At 34.7% G+C, this 14,156-nt stretch overlaps 1 pseudogene; it reads right to left on the minus strand.

The window, feature by feature from the left end:
- LOC121475050 overlaps positions 1-14,127 on the minus strand; it is a 95,765-nt pseudogene extending 81,638 nt beyond the window's left edge.
- Between the last annotated feature and the right edge of the window lie 29 nt (positions 14,128-14,156).

A 14,156-nucleotide genomic window follows, 5' to 3' on the forward strand; every position in this document is an offset into this window, starting at 1 on the left:
GTGCCTTTCAGTCTGTAAAATACTTCTATTGCATCACCTAATTTCATATTCACAGCCTTTTAAATACACAAAGATATTTCAAGCCTCATTTTATAAATGAAACCATGAAGGCTTGAAAGTTTAAAACAAATTTACTACAGTCAAAATACTATTAAAAGCAGTCCTGACTTTTTATATCAAAACATACACAAGTATCTGGAAATGAATCACTAAAGGTAAAATTCACCAAAGCATGAACAGGACATGGCATATACAAAATAAGCCAAACAACTTCTGTCAACCCCATCTCGGCTAATAGTCACCATTGTTTAATCTGCTTTATTCACTGGAATACCCACTGGGAGAGCCCTTCTCAGGCAGAACTCTTACCTTTCATCTAAAATCAGTTTCTTAAAATAAATAAATAAATAAATAAATAAATAAATAAATAAATAAATTTAAAAAATCAGTTTTTTTAGATTGGGAATATGTGTCAAACTCCCTATGGGCTTTTCTTCATAGCAGTATCTAACTTCCTTTGGTGAGGCACTAATGTGATACATTATTACACTAATTGCTATCTTTTAAAAGAAAGCAACAATCCCAGTGCCTAATTTAGACATAAAATGATTGCTACACTTTAAAAAGAAACTGAAGATTTTTAATCTCTCCTTGCTTACTTTACTATGCCTGGGAGACAGTGTAAAGATCATTAACATTAGGAAGATATTATTTTGTGACAGCTGCTTTTATCTCTACGCACTTCACAATGCAGCTCACACAATGGTTAAAAACATGTCATAGACATAGTCTGTTTAATAACTATGGAAGCACAGAAATTGAAAACAGTATACAGGCCCACCCACAACAGTAAGTTAGAATGACCTTGAAGTAATTACACGTGTGTACTATATAGGTAGCTTTGGAACATGTTCAATTCTTGATCTCATCAGTAAATACATTCTGACTTGTGGGACCAAACAAGTTTTTTGTTTGTTTGGCTTAATCTCTTATTCTGTTTCCTTGTAGCATGAGGACATTAGAACTCTGAGAGGTCTTTCTATTTCAGTGGAAATAATATCCTCTGGAATATTTTAAGAGAGTGGACTTTATCATAAACTGATAGGTGTGCAAGTCTAAAGCACTTAAAAAGTTATGTTTTAATGTCTAAAAATTTTTTTAAGTGTAAACATCATGTGTTCAACAACTTTTTTTTTTTTTTAAGTAGGTTCCACTCTAGCCAATGCAGGGCTTAAACTCATGACTCTGGGACGTCTGGGTGGCTCAGCGGTTGGGCATCTGCCTCTGGCTCAGGGCATGATCCTAGAGTCATGGGATTAAGTCCCACATTGGGCTTCCTGTATGGAGCATGCTTCTCCCTCTGCCTGTGTCTCTGACTCTCTCTTTCTATGTCTCTCATGAATAAATAAATAAAATCTTTAAAAAAAATAAACTCATGATGCTGAGATCAAGATCTGAGCTGAGATCAAGAGTGAGATACTTCACCAACTGAGCCACCCAAAAGTCCCTTCTATTTTAGATATTATGTCAGTTTTCTAGTTTTCTCCTTAACGAAAATGAACCTCAAAAAGGCATAACTATTTTTACAGCTTAGTCAAGGAAAAACAAGCATGGCATAAAAGCTACACCACCATCTGCAAATCTCAAGAGAAAATCCACTGATACTGTGTAGATGTTTCACTGCTCCTGTGGATCACTTTTATTACATTCAAGAGAAAGCTATGGTTTAATGCTTTTGTTTTTATTCCTGTAGAACTCTTAAATTAGGTGCTATGTGTCTTTTCCCCAGCTTTATTAGGTTTAATTGACAAATAAAAATAAAATATATTTCAGAAGTACAAACATGAGCTTTAATATTTGTACACATTTTTTTTTTGTACACATTTTTAAATGATTACCACAATCAAGCTAATTAACACATCCTTCATTTCACATAGTTACTGTGTGTGGTAAGAACACTTAATTATCTATTCCCTTACCAAATTTCAATTACACAGTGCAGTATTAATTATAGTTACCATGCTATAACTAAGATACTCAGAACCAGCTCATCTTATAAATGGAAGTTTCTACACTTTGATCAATATCTCCCCCATTTACCCCACCCCTAGCCCCTTGGCATCCTAAGTTTTAGTTTTATTTCTGTGAGTTTGATTTTTTAGATTTATTTATTTATTTATTTATTTATTTATTTATTTGAAGGGGGAGGAGGAGACAAGCAGACTCCCCACTGAGTGGGGAGCCTGAACATGAGGCTTTGTTCTCAGGACCCTGAGATCATGACCTGAGCCAAAATCAAAAGTCAGAAGCTTAACCAACTGAGTCACCCAGGCACCTCAAGTTTGATATTTTTTTTACACTCCACTTGAGATCATACAGTATTTGTCTTCCTCTATCTGCTTTACTTCAGCTAGCATAATGCACTCCAGGTTCAGCCATACTGCTGAAAATGGCATGATCTCCATTTTTTAAAGGCTGAATAATATTAATATATGCATTACTTATATTTGATCCATTCACCCTCTCAATGAGCACTTACATTGTTTTCATATCTTTGCTATTATGAATAATGCTACAATGGACATGGGAGCACAGATATTTCTTTTGGACTTATACCCAGAGATGGGATTGCTGGATCATATGGTAGTTCTAGGTATAATTTTGTGAGTAACCTCCATTACTGTCCATAATGACTATACCAATTGACATTCCCACCAACAGTTCACAGTGGTTCCCTTTTCTCCACATCCTTGCCAACACTTGTCATCTCTGGTCTTTTTTTTTTTTCATCTCTGGTCTTTTTAATAACTACCAACATAGCAGACATGAAGTAGTATCTCATTGTAATTTTAATTTGTTTTTATACAATAATTAGTGACCAGTGAACATTTTTCATACACCCATTCGATTTATGTCTTCTTTGGAAAAATGCCTATTCATGTTCTTTGACTAATTTTTCACTGGATTATTTGGTTTTTGCTGCTATTTAGTTATAGGAATACCTTATGTATTTTTAATATTAACTTCTTAAATATAGAATTTGCAAATACTGCCTTCCATTTCATAGAGTAAATCATCCTTACAAGTTAGGTTAATGGGATTAATTAAGCAGAAAAGGAAAGGCCATAACTAGAAGAAAATTATGAAAAAAGAAAAAAAAATTCACTGACAAAGGCTGTAGATCAATTACTTATAAAGCTGAGATAAAGGTTAAGACAAAAGTAGTAAAATCAATTATATCTAAATATTAGTTAAGGTATTCATAAAAAGACATAAAATATGACAGATAAAATACAGAGAACAAATTGATGGTTGCCAGAGGGGTGGAGATGGAGAGATGGACAAAATGGATGAAAGGGATTGGGAGATACAGGGTTTCAGTTGCAGATTAAATGAATCACAAGAATAAAATGCGTCACATAGGGAATATAGTCAATATTATAATAGCATGGTAACAGATGGTAACTATACTTGTGGTAAGTCTAGTATAATGTATAAATTTGAATCACTATGTTGTACATCTGAAACTAATGTAACATTGTGTGTCAACTACACTCAAAAAAATATGACATCCAATCCATAAAATGTAGAGTGAGGAAAAATATAGTGCTTCCAGAATCTGCTTGAATTTAAATGACCATCAACTTAATATAGACTGCTATATACTTAGGATGTTACATGTGACCCTCATGGTAATCCCAAAACAAAAACCTATAATAGATATATACACAAAGGAGAAAAGAGAATCCAAGAATAATACTAGAGAAAATAATACTAGAGAAATAAAGACTTATTTCAAACTCAAAGACATATAGACTGCAAGTGAAGAAATGGGGAAAATATTCCCTGAAAATAGAAAGAAAAAAAAATTAAAAAGCTTGAGCACAAGTACTTACATTAGACAAAACAGACTCTAACACAAAATAGACTGTAATAGGAGACAAAGAAGGGCACTACATAATGATAAAGGAATCAATCCAACTAGAAGATAGAACTATTATAAAGACCTATAAGCCCAACATGGGAGCACTTAAATATATAAGGCAAATATTAGTAAACATAAGGGGAGAAACTGACAGTAATACAATAATAAGTAACTTTAACAGCCCCACTTAGATCAATGCATAAGTCAACCAGAGAGAAAAATCAAGAAAATTGGCTTTGAATGACACATTACACCAGGTTGATTTAACATATTTACAGAACATTCCACCTAAAAAAAAAAAAGCAAAATCTCACATTCCTTCCGGGTATACATGGAATATTCTCCAATACAGATTATATGTTGGGCCACAAAAATCAGTCTCAATATATTTAATATTGAAATTGTATCAAGAATTTTTTCCAACCACAATTGTATGAAATTATCGATTGAAGGGAAGAAAACCTGAAAAATACAGACTTGTGGGCACTAAGCAATACGGTGCTAAAAACCAAAGGGTTAAAAAGAAATCAAAAAAGAAAATTAAAGACAAATGAAGATGGAAGCACAGTTCAAAATCTTTAAGATGCAGAAAAAGAGTTTTAAGAGGAAAGTTTATAGTAATATAGGCCTATCTCAAGAAAAACAAAAAATCTCAATCTAACCAACTAGGGGGACAAATAAAGAACAAAGCCCAAAATCAGGGCAAGGAAGAAAATAACAAAGATCATAACAGAAATAAATAGAAACAAAAACAAAAGAAAACAGAAAAGATTAATCTAAAAACTGGTTCTTTGAAAAGAAACAAATTGATAAACATTTAAACAGACTTTATATGAAAAAGAGAGGACTCAAATTAGTAAAAAGACATGAAAGAAGAAAAGTTACATTTGACATCACAGAAATATAGAGGATTATGAGAAAACTATGAAATACTGTATGTCAACAAATCAGGCAAGCTAGAAGAAATGGACTAGAAACATACAGTCTTCTAATACTGAATCCGGAAGAAATAGAAAGTGTGAATAGAATAATTACTAATAACAAAATTGTATAGACAATCAAAAAGCTCCCAAATATAAGTCCAGGAGCAGACAGCTTCACAGATTAACTCCACCAAACATTTAGAGAAGTATGTATACCTATTCTCCTCAAACCATTCCAAAAAACAGAAAAGGAAGGGATGCTACCAAATTCATTCCACAAGGTCAACACTACCTTGTTATCAAAACTAGACAAAGACACTATTAAAAAAAAAAAAAAAAGAAAGAAAATGACAGGTCATAATCTCTAATGAACATAGGAGCAAATATACTCAACAAAATCTTAGTAAGCTAAATTTAGGAATACATTAAAAGGATCATTCACCATAATCCAGTGGTATTTATTCCAAGGATACAAGGATGTTTCAATATCCACAAATCAATCAATGTGACAAAGTACATTAACATAATGAAGGATAAAAATCATAAAATCATTTTAATAGATTCAGAAACAGCATCTGATAAAATTCAATATTCATTCATGATAAAAACTCTTCAGTGGATTTAGAGAGAACATATCTCAACATAATAAATATCATATATGACATATATGACAGCTAACCTCATACTCAATAGTAAAAAGCTGAAAAATTTCCCAAGTTCAAGAAAAGACAAAGATGTCTATTTTGACCACTTTTATTCAGTATAGTACTCAAAGTCCTAGCCATAGTCCTCAGACAAGAAAAAGAAATAAAAGATATTCAAATTGGTAAGTAAGTAATAAAACTTTCACTATTTGCAAAGGGCATGATATTATATATAGAAAAACATAAAGACTTTACAAAAAAAAATCCTATTAGAGCTAATAAATGAATTCAGCAAAGTTACAGGGTATAAGATTAACATACAGAAATCAGGTGCACTTTTATATACTAACAACAAAGTAGCAAAAAGAGGAATCAAGGCAATAATTTCATTTATAATTGCTTCCCAAAAAATACCTGAAAGTAAGTTTAACCAAGAAGATGAAGGGCCTGTATTCTGCAAACTGTAAGACACTGATGAAAAAAATTGATGACACAAACAAATGGAAAGATACACCATGCTCACAGATTAGAAGAATATTGTTAAATTATCAATAGTATCCAAAGTAAGACAGACAGGGACTTCAGATTCAATGTAGTCCCTGTCAAAATACCAGCTGTATTTTTCACAGAAGTAAAATAATCCTAAAGTTTATTTGGAATCAAATATCCTAAATAGCTTAAGCATGCTTGAGAAAAAAACTGGAGGTACCACAAACTCAGATTTTAAACTATGCCACGAAACTATAGCAATCAGAACAGTATGGCACTTGCACACAAATAAACACACAGATCAATGGAACAGAATAGAGAATCCAGAAATAAATCCATGCTTATATGGTCAACTAGTTTCTGACAAAGAAGGCAAGAATATGCAATAGGGAAAAGACAGTCTCTTCAATAAGTGGTGTTGGGAAAACTGGACAGCTACATTCAAAGGAATGAAACTAGATCACTTGATTACACCAGACAAAGAATAAATTCCAAACAATTGGAGATCTAAATATTAGGCCTGAAACCATAAAATTCCTAAGAGAAGACAGAGGTAATAATCTCTTGGAGAGTGAATTTAGCAATATTTTTCTGGACCTGTCTCCTCAGGCAAGAGAAACAAGAGCATAAATAACTACTAAGACTTGTCAAACTAAAAAGCTTCTGCACTGCAAAAGAACCCACCAATAAAATTAAAAGGTGACCTAGTGATGAGAAAAAAAAAATATTCACACAACATATATTTGATAAGAGGCTAATGTTCAAAATATTTTTTAAAACTTAACACCAACCCCCCCGATAATCCAATTAAAAATGGAAAGATGACCTGAACAAATATGTTTCCAAAAAAGATACACAGATGGCCAACACACAAGTGAAAAGATGCTCAATATCACTAATCATCAGGGAAATCAAAACCACAATCAGGTATCACCTCATATCAGTTAGAATGGCTAATATCAAAAAGACCAGAAATAACAAGTGTTGGCAATGATATGGAAAAACAGAAACTTTTATCTATTATTGGTAGGAATGCAAATTGGTAGAGTCACTATGGAAAATAGTATGGAGATTCCTCAAAAAATTGAAAGTAGAAATAGTATATAACCCAGTAATTTCACTGAGTATTTACATGAAGAAAACAAAACAAAACAAAAATACTAATTTGTAGATATATGTACCCCTATGTTTATTCTACCATTATTTATAATAGCTAACATATAGAAGTAACACAAGTGTCCACTGATAGATGAGTGGATAAAGATGATGTGAACACACATACACAATGGAATATTAGCAAAGAAAAAAGGAATGTTCTTGCCATTATGACTATATGAATGTACTAAGAGGGTATTTTACAGAGTGAAATAAGACAGAAAAAGAAATATTATACGATTTTACTTCTAGGTATTATCTAAAAGAAAGAAAAAGAGAAAGAAATGATGGAAGAAAGAAGGAAGGAAGGATGGAAGAAAGAAGCAAGGAAGGAAGAAAAGGAAGGAAGGAAGGAAGGAAGGAAGGAAGGAAGGAAGGAAGGAAGGAAGGAAGGAAGGCAGGCATAAAAATAGAGAACTAGCAGGTATCATAGGGGAGGGGTGTAGGAGATGGGTAAAATGGGTGAAGGAACAAGTTATACATTTCCAGTTATAAGGTAAATAAATCACACACATGAAAAGTACAGCATAGGGAACAAATTCATTAAAAGTATAATACTTTGTATGGTGACATGTGGTAACTACACTTATGGTGAGCATTTTAAAGTAAATATAACAGTTATCATTATATTGTACACCAAAAACTAAAATAGTACTCTATGTCAACTATACTTCAAAAAACTGGAAAGTAAAAATAAACATCAAACACACAACACACTTTTAAGGGCAGTAGGAGAAGAATCATTATTTTATAAACTGTCAATGTCATGCTTCACAGAAAACAGTACCTGTACAAACTCTATACTTCACTATTTGGGCTAAAAAATAAATAAATAAAAATGTTCCAAAGGAGAGATGACTGCAGGCACAGCAAAGACATGAGGTAGAAGGTGTTATGAAAATTTCCTTTGTGAACTACTGGTTCCCTCATATTTTTTCCAAACTGGCTCATTTACAAAGATTTGACATGAGCATTGAGCTAAAGTGAAGACTAATAATACCAGACCATGGAAGCAGAAATGCACTCTGAATGCACATGAAATCAGGAGTGACCCAACATAATCCTAGAAGATAATGTGAATAGATCAAAAAAGGAAAACAAAACAAAACGTCAGGGAAGAATGAGTTCCAAACAAATTCTCAGGCTAGCTTTTGAGCTCCCTACATAAAATCAGTTCTGCTGTAACACTTGTTTTAAACAGTCAATTTGTTCCAACATCATTTTGGCATAGCAACGATTTTGTGTTTGCCTAAATGTGATTTCATCTACAAACCATTCGAGAAACACATGCCAACAGCAGAAAACTGCACCTAGTCTGAAGAGAGTTGTGCAGAAATACACAACACACACACATACCACCAGCAGCTCAGTGTGTATTATGAGCCTCACTCTTCCTTTTTTTTTTTTTAAGATTTTATTTATTTATTCATGAGAGACAGAGAGAGAGAGAGAGGCAGAGAAACAGGCAGAGGGAGAAGCAGGCTCTTCACAGGAGCCTGACGCAGGACTCAATCTCAGACCCCGGGATCACAACCTGAGCCAAAGGCAGTCACCCAACTGCTGAGCCACCCAGACATCCCAAGCCACACTCTTTCTTGCCACCACTTCAAAATAACTCATCACTGCAATGCTTCCAATTCCACACCACAAGCAAACTTCAGGTCTTTTTTAAAAATGTAAAATGTTATGCTGATTGTACAATATATATGTGTGTGTGTGTGTCTATGTGTGTGTGTAAAATCATTTAACATGTAAAAGTATGCTTCCATTTTTTATAAGGTTCCATTTTTGGTGTGCATACCACTGACCAAGTTTTTGAGGACTGTGTTCATATCTCTATTTTCTTCATAAACCCTACAATGTTTGATTACATCATTTTGCCTACCAGGTAACCATATGACCAGAGCATATGGCAATGTTATATTAGAACTGACTATACTGAAAACTGGCAGTTCTAATGTGACATAAATCATTCAAGAAAACTTCACTCACTCATATTATTCAGTACTTATATAAGAACACAGTGGTTAAGTAATAATTTCATTTAGCCAATACAATCAATGACTAGCCAATGTGATTTTAATACAAAAATTATCTATAGTGAAAGCATGGGGCTTTATTATTTTTACCTAGAGATGTCTCTCTTTTTTTTTTTTTGAGATGTCTCCTGCTTTTTTCGAGATACCTTTAAGGTTTTTTAATTGTTTCATATATGGTCAAGTTGAGACTTTTAAGAACTTCACTTTTGCTTGTAATAAAAATTTATAAGTTTTTCCAAAAAGTCAAACTGCAAGCACCTATAAAACTATAAAGCATCTTTATAAACAATAAAAATGTATAAAAAAATAAAACCACAGATTAAACCATTGACCTATAAATCTGAATTTCATAATGCTAAACAAAATACCAGCAAATAAAATTTAAATGGTTTAATTTCTATTTCATTTATTAGAATTTAAAAGTAAAAAAAAGCTATTTATCATAGTCATTTCAGATTATACTAATATTTTTATATACTAATAGTATTAGATATTAGTATCACATTAAGTACAATTGTATGAATAAGAAAATAAAAAAATAAGATATGAATCGACTTAAATGCTTTTGATAAACAGCATTCCTCATTTAAAAAAATATTTAAAGCAAATCATTGTTCAAATCAATCTTACACTTAATTTAAAAATAATAGAAATTCACTGCTACAGGTAGGAGTATATTTCAGAGTAGCAATTATAATCTCATTCAGCAAGTCCTAAAATATACAAGTGATGATGCAAACATAATAACAATTATTAGTAGAAATTGACTATTTTTCAAAAACATTCACTTAAAAAGTAAAAGCAGAAGAGAACTAACTGAAAAATATTGACTATTTTTCAAAAACATTCACTTAAAAAGTAAAAGCAGAAGAGAACTAACTGAAAAATATAAGTGTGCCTGAGTGGCTAAATTGGTTACGCGGCTGACTTTGGTTCAGGTCATGATCTCAGGGTCCTGGAATCAAGCCCAACCTCAGGCTCCCAGCTCAGCCAGGGGAAGGGGGCTTCTGCGTGTCCCTCTGCCCTACACCCTGCTCATGTGTGTTCTCTTTCTATCTCAAATAAATAAATAAAATCTTTAAAAAATAAATTTATTAAATTTAGTTTATAAATTTTTTAAATTTAGTTTCCTAAATGCCTGCCTATTTCCAAATAAATAAAATCTTTAAAAAATAAATTTATTAAATTTAGTTTATACATTTTTTTTTTTAAACATTTTTTTTTTTCCCTTCCCCTTTGTTTTTTTTTTTTTTTTTTTTTTTTTTTTTTTTTAATTTTTTTATTTATTTATGATAGTCACAGAGAGAGAGAGAGAGGCAGAGACACAGGCAGAGGGAGAAGCAGGCTCCATGCACCGGGAGCCCGACGTGGGATTCGATCCCGGGTCTCCAGGATCGCGCCCCGGGCCAAAGGCAGGCGCCAAACCGCTGCGCCACCCAGGGATCCCTAGTTTATACATTTTTTAAATTTAGTTTCCTAAATGCCTGTCTGCTTTCAGATACCAAAGCAATGGATTATTTAGTAGATAAGAAAATCATTAACCAAACTATTAACAATCATAACCAAAGAAAAACAAATAATAGTTAGCTTGGAATATGACTTTAAATAGATAAACTATACATCTTTACGGAAATTCAAGTAAAATACCTAATTAAACAGAAACAAAAAAAAATCTTATTATTGAACAGGAACAAATTGTTTTTATTTTTCCCAAAATAATACTGCAGTAGGACTGAGGATTTAAAATAAATCCAGTGAAATTATAGAGGTCAACCAGAATAGTTAACAAACATAGTCAACAATATTCTATAAGAATTAATGACAAAGGATTTATCAATTTAAGTTTAAAAGTTGCAAAATTGTTGACCAGTTTATAGAAAGATAAATATAATGGAAAAATACAGAATATATAAAACTAGTACTAATCAATGTATACAGAAAGCAAAACAATCAAAAACAGATTTTATACATTAAATCAGCAAATAATTTTAAATGTTTAGGATTGAATACAGGTGATGTTGCAATAAGACCTTCCCTCTTCTATTCTGCTCGTGGAGTATTTTATTATTTTATGACAGTGACCAAAATCAAGTACCGCAGCTTGGGTGACTAAAACTGCAGAAATCTTTTTTTTCTCAAAATTTGAGAGATGAGAAATCTTAAATTAAGGTTTTACTTAGCAAGATTCATTCCTTCTAAGGCCTCTCTCCTTACCTTATAAAAAGGCCTTCTTTTCCCTTCACATGGTCTTCCCTGTGTCTGTGTCCTTATTTCTTTTTCTTATGAAGACACCAATCATATTGGATTAGGACTTCATTTTATCTTACATACCTCTTTAGAGGCCCTGTCTCCAAATACAGTCACATTGTGAGGTACTTGGGGGTAGACTTCAACACATGATTTGGGAGATGGAGGCACAATTCAACCCATAAAGTTATCAGAGTAAACATTATGTTGACCAAGAAAGACCTTTCAAGACTATTAAAATAGGGGACAGGGATCCCTGGGTGGCGCAGCGGTTTGGCGCCTGCCTTTGGCCCAGGGCGCGATCCTGGAGACCCGGGATCGAATCCCACGTCGGGCTCCCGGTGCATGGAGCCTACTTCTCCCTCTGCCTGTGTCTCTGCCTCTCTCACTCTCTCTCTCTGTGTGACTATCATAAATAAATAAAAATAAAATAGGGGACAGAGACCAGAGTTCGGGGTGAACTCAACTCCACTGAAACTAAGGACTGAAGAGTTTTAAGACCTGAGGGGAGGTAGGAAGATCTTAAGCCATCTGGGTTCACTAACTGGCTTTACCAAAAAAATATTGATCTTCCCTTATCTTCAAGACAGGAGATAAGGGTCCCATTTGTTTTGATGATTACATTTTAAAGCTATGGTTCTCAAATGTTTGAAAAAGACACTCCCACATAATAGTGGCAAGAGGAAAAAGATTAACATCTCAAAGGACAGAGAAAGAATGGACAGTTACAAGTTTTCTAAAGTAAATGCTCTAAGAAAAGGAAATTTAAAGGCCTAGAGTTCTTCTCAGATTGACTTACTTCACTCAGCATAATACCCTCCAGTTCCATCCACGTTGAAGCAAATGGTGGGTATTTGTCGTTTCTAATGGCTGAGGAATATTCCATTGTATACATAAACCACATCATCTTGATCCATTCATCTTTCGGTGAAATGTGTGGGAAATATCAGGAAGGGAGACAGAACATAAAGACTCCTAACTCGGGGAAACGAACTAGGGGTGGTGGAAGGGGAGGAGGGCGGGTGTTGGAGGGGAATGGGTGACGGGCACTGAGGGGGACACTTGACGGGATGAGCACTGGGTGTTTTTCTGCATGTTGGTAAACTGAACACCAATAAAAATTAATTTATTTAAAAAAATAAATAAAAAATAAATAAAGGCCTAGAGTTGTGAAGAAGGCTGCCTGAAATTTAATCAACCTGAGTTGAGGGAAATGTTTAATCTGAGGGAAATGTTAGCCATCTTGGTGGGGGGAGGGGAGTGGCAGGAGTGTTCCTTCTCTCTAACCTTTCTTGTAAACATCTTAGCTCTTATCTTGAACAATTCATTTTGTTTTGGGGGATGCTATTCCAAGAGGAAAAAAAAAAAAACCACATGCATATAAAGAATTATGTGCTTTCAGTATTATTTATAATAGTAAATTGTAAACTTTGTATTCTTCCAAAAGATACAAATAATTGATTCTGATAAGTATTTGGCAAAACATATGATCTCATTACTACCAACAGGGTCTACTAAAATTTTATCGTATAAAAAACGCATATGATTTACTTTTACAGAAAAAAAAATACCAACTTGTATTGGTATGATCTGCAAAATATTCTTCACGTATGTATATATATATGCACGTGTATGCACACACAACAGAGTCAGTGATCAGATTTGAAGAAACCTCACTGCAAATATTTACGGTAGGCATCTGCTATAGAAATATGGGATTTTTATATTTATTTTTATACATATCTAATTTTAAAATGTAACATAAGTAGGTCAAGAACAAGTAGAAATAACATGATACGTAGATAAATCCAGCTTACTTTGAAGAGCTGGTAGATGGAAAAGTTCACTGACATTAGGGAAGGGGAGAATTTGTGACCACAGAATATGCCTTTTTAGCGTAAAGATTATTTTAGGCTGATCATTTTTTAAAAAAAAAAAAACAGCAAAGGAAAAGTCCTGAAAACTGGGTAAAAGTTACCCTTTTGTAAGAAAAATGTATAATAAAAACCTCCATTTGTAAGGGTACACTCCTGTGCCACGAAGAGAAAGAGGACTAAACGTTGGGCCGGCGGGATCAAGGGGGATCCGGAGGCACCAACAAAATGCTGGCAGACCGCCCCCCCCCACCTTGTTGCCCCTGCCTCAGAACTTTCCAGCACTAGCAGACCGCCCCAGGGGAGACCGGACCTATGCAGGAAACCTGAACCTACTTTACCTGGACCCCATATAAGGGCACCGGCAGTTATTGCCCCAGGCTGATTGCACCAGTAATATGGCTAATACCGATCACCCTGCACAGACACCCAAGCCCTGCCCCCTCCCCCCTTACAAAGCCCCTTGACCCCCTTGCCCTCGACTTCCCCCTCTCTCCCTCCCCTGCAGGCCTCAGAACCTGGCCCGACAGCAGGTCCCATTAAAAGCCTGTTTCAACCAACTTTTGCCTGGCCTATTTCACTTCACTATTGATCCGATTAAACCCGACACTTGGTGCCGAAACCCAGAACCCGGGAGGAGATGGAGGCCCCGCTGGTGGGGAGCCTCCCTCCTCTCGCCACCAGGACCTCACCTGAACCCAGCACCGGGGAACGCGGGCTAAGTTCCCCGAGGCCCTGCCCCGGCCCGGCCCGTGGTCCTGCCTGAAGCCGCGGCCGCGCCAGGGCCACCCCACCGAGCCACCGGGGCTGGGGACCAGGAGACGTCCCCATCCTCACGGCGACCTCCGTCTCTGTCGGTG

This window comes from Vulpes lagopus, chromosome 13 (assembly GCF_018345385.1).
Source record: "Vulpes lagopus strain Blue_001 chromosome 13, ASM1834538v1, whole genome shotgun sequence".
In the NCBI taxonomy this organism is placed as follows: Eukaryota; Metazoa; Chordata; class Mammalia; order Carnivora; family Canidae; genus Vulpes; species Vulpes lagopus.